Source organism: Balaenoptera borealis (assembly GCF_965194805.1).
Source record: "Balaenoptera borealis genome assembly, chromosome: X".
Taxonomy (NCBI): domain Eukaryota; kingdom Metazoa; phylum Chordata; class Mammalia; order Artiodactyla; family Balaenopteridae; genus Balaenoptera; species Balaenoptera borealis.
The window spans coordinates 36984543-36988176 of NC_138881.1; the positions used below are offsets into that span (position 1 = coordinate 36984543).

Sequence of the window (3634 nt, forward strand, 5' to 3'; positions counted from 1 at the left end):
AGCATGGAGATGCTTCTGGAAGAAACATCATGATGGCTGCCCAAGGAGAATCACAAGCTCCGTTCAAACTTGTATTGGTTGGTGATGGAAAAACTACATTCATGAAACGTCACTGACTGGTGACTGGAGAAGAACGTAGCCACGTTCGAGGTTGAGGTCCATTCCCTTGTGTTCCACACCAGCAAAGGACCTATTAAGGTCAATGTATGGGATATATTGAGCTGGTCAGGAGAAATTTGGTGGATGGAGAGATGGCTATTATATCCAAACCCAATGTAGAATTTTAATGTTTGATGTAACATCGAGAGCTTACAGGAATGTGCCTAACTGGCATAGAGATCTGGTACAAGTATGTGAAAACAACCTCATTATGTTGTGTGGCAACAAGGTGGATATTAAGGACAAGAAAGTTAAGGCAAAATCCATCATCTTCCATAAAAGAAGAATCTTCAGTACTATGACAGTTCTGCTAAGAGTAACTACAACTCTGAAGAGCCTTTCCTTTGGCTTGTTCAAAAACTAATTGGATCACAGGGAACTATATTCAATATCCTGTAATAAACCATAATGGAAAAGAACTGAATTACTTTACTGTACAGCAGAAACTAACACAACATTGTAAATCAACCATACCTCAATTAAAAAAACAACAACAACAACTAATTAGAGCCCCTAACTTGGAGTTCATTGCCATGCCTGTTCTTGCCCCACCAGAGGTTGTCATGGACCGAGCCTTGGCAGTGTAATATGAGGCTGGCAGAGCAGGGTCCCCGCAGCGTGCCCTGAAACCCCATCTCCACATGTATCAGACATCTTTATCCTTTTGTGGCTGATGTGTAATTTTATGGTGTCCACGCCAACTGCAGGTCTACTGCTCTCATAATGCACATGCCTCCTTCAAATAAGACCTTCACCTTCATTTTCAAGTGTCTATAGGGAGAGATGTTTGGAGTCAAACATTCATTTGCATTACCATGAGAAATATCAACTTTTCCTCTGCCCACTAAAGGAAGAGCTGCCAGATTCTTTAAATATAATTTCAATTGTTGTACAATTTTAAATGGATGATAAAAAATGTCAATCGCTTACCTGTACTAACAAAGTTTCTCCTTGATGGTAGCTATCAAGCATTTTGTTTATCATTAAAAAGTCTAGATCAGGAATTGTGTGTGGCCATTGCAAGCATAAAACCTCATGTAAAAAGTTATGTTGATAAAAGCTAACTGCGTACTAGATTGGTTAAAGACCACCAATCCCTCACATGCTAGTATTCACTTTGCAATGTGTCACTGCACTTTGTTCCTCCCATCCAAGGGTGGGTCTATTTCTCTACCCTCCTATCCCAGAGTCTGGACTGGCCTTGTGACCTGCTTTGGCCAACAGAAGTGGGTGGAAGTGACTTGAGACTCCCACAGTTAGCTCAGGAAGCTTGAGGCTTCTGCCTTGATTCTCCCAGAAGGTTCTGGTTGCCATATAAAGAAGTCCACTTAGCCTACTAGGACACGAGAAGCCATGGAGGAGAGGAGACCTGAGGAGTCCTAGTCCACAGCTAGACATGTGAGTCAGGCCATCTGGAACCTTCCAGCCCAGCTGATCCTTCCTCTTGAGTGAGTCCAGTTAAAACTGGCAAGAGGGGCTTCCCTGGTGGCACAGTGGTTGAGAATCTGCCTGCCAAATGCAGGGGACACGGGTTCGAGCCCTGGTCTGGGAGGATCCCACATGCCGCGGAGCAACTAGGCCCGTGAGCCACAGTTACTGAGCCTGCGCGTCTGGAGCCTGTGCTCCGCAACAAGAGAGGCCGCGATGGTGAGAGGCCCGCGCACCGCGATGAAGAGTGGCCCCCACTTGCCGCAACTAGAGAAAGCCCTCGCGCAGAAACGAAGACCCAACACAGCCATAAATAAATAAATAAACAAATAAAAGATTAAAAACTTGAAAAGAAAAAAAACTGGCAAGAGGAAGTACCCAGCCAACCAAATCATGACAAATCAAAATATTGTTGTTTTTCAGCCACTATTCCTTAGGGTGGCTTGTTACACAGCAAAGGCTAATTAAAACGCAAGCTCAACTTATCATTAAAAATTGAAAAGATATAATAGGAGGGGGAAGTGGGTGGGTGTAGAGAGGAAACAAAATTGGCCCTACCTTGATAATTATTGAAGCTGGGGATTATCTACTCATCTATTTTTGTATATGTTTGAAACTTTCCATAGTAAAAGTAAAAAATAAAAGGGTGGGTTGGAAAGATTTCATTAGAAGAATGTATATACATACTTGATATTCAACACACTTAATTTTTTTACATGATTACATAATACACAGAATGAAATACTTTTTTTTTTTTTTTCCAGCAGGCCACATTTTGACTCTCCAAATACTCTCCAGTTCTCCCCTGAATGTCTTAGAGATATTATATAAAATTTCTGGGTGTGTCATGAGGTGAACAAGGACTAAGAGCCCGGCCTGACCCCACCTTCAAAAACCGGCTCCCAAGGCAGCTGGCGCCCCCAGCCGGCCTGGCTCCAGCGGGGCAGGAGCCCCCAGCCCCCCAGCCCCCCAGCCCCGGGTGGGAGGGGGCGATAAGAAGTGCTCAGCCCTCCTGCCCTCCTACCTGCCGCATCAGGTCAAGACTGCTCAGGACAGCCCGCCGGACCTGCCCGACGGCTGGGGCTCCGGCTCGGGGTGAGGGGGTGGATGGAGGGGGGGGGGGATGGAGCTGAGAGGGGCTGGAAAAGGCGTGCCAGCCTGAATTACAACCCTCCAAGTCCTCCAGGGAGGGGCCAGAAGCCCCTTTCACCAATCGGGCCCCCCCCACCCCCGCAGTCCCTCCTTGCAAGGGGACAAGCGCGCTGCCCTGGGGCTAAGGGTCGCCCTGGGGCTCGCAGGCTTCGCGGATTGGGGGACCTCTGCCCCTCTGAGTCACACTCTCCGGGAGCCCCCGCATCCCCCGGCTCCGATCCACCCCGAGGTGAAGGGGTGCAGCACGGAAGGCCGGGTGGCGGCAGCCAGCACAGTCCGCAGCGGGGCTCCGGGCAGTCGGGGAGGTGGGGCGGCTTGGGCCCCGCGGGGGGCACCACCGGAGGCCGCCTAGAACCGGGTTTCAACTGCCTTGTTGATCCCGTCCCCCCTTCCTTAAAGAATGACTGCGAGTTCTCTGGCCTCGAAGCCACCCTCTCAGGAAGCCCTTTCCTTGCAAGGACGCCCAGATCCCGCGGGGGGAGGGGGGCGAGGGAGGGTGGAGGGGAAGGGAGGGAGGGTGGAGGGGAAGGGAGGAAGGTGGTGAGGGGGAAGGGAGGGAGGAAGGTGGGGGGAGGGAGGAAGGGGAGGGGGAGGGGTGGGGGAGAGAGGGAGGGAGGAAGAGGAACGAATTGCATTGGCCCATGCCTCCGCAACGGAAGACGCTGACACCCTCGGTCCGGCCCACTCCCCGGGGGCCCAGCGTTCCCGATCCCCACGCCAGGCTGCAAACTAATGAGCACACAGACCCGCGGACTAGAACATAAACAAGGATATTTTATTACTTCCTTTTCATTTTTTTTTTTGCACACTAATTAATAACTAAACTACTGCAACGAAAAAAAAAAAGCAAGCGGAATCCAAATATCCTCTCAGTTGCCATTTAGTTATATAAGAA

The 3634-nt window shown here is 49.5% G+C and overlaps 1 pseudogene across 1 annotated transcript; it reads left to right on the forward strand.

Annotated features, from left to right (window-relative positions):
* On the forward strand, positions 1 to 746 carry LOC309621175 (GTP-binding nuclear protein Ran-like; annotated as a pseudogene). The gene is made up of 2 exons: positions 1 to 554; positions 668 to 746. The product of its transcript is annotated as a GTP-binding nuclear protein Ran-like (transcript).
* The last annotated feature ends 2888 nt before the right edge of the window (positions 747 to 3634 follow it).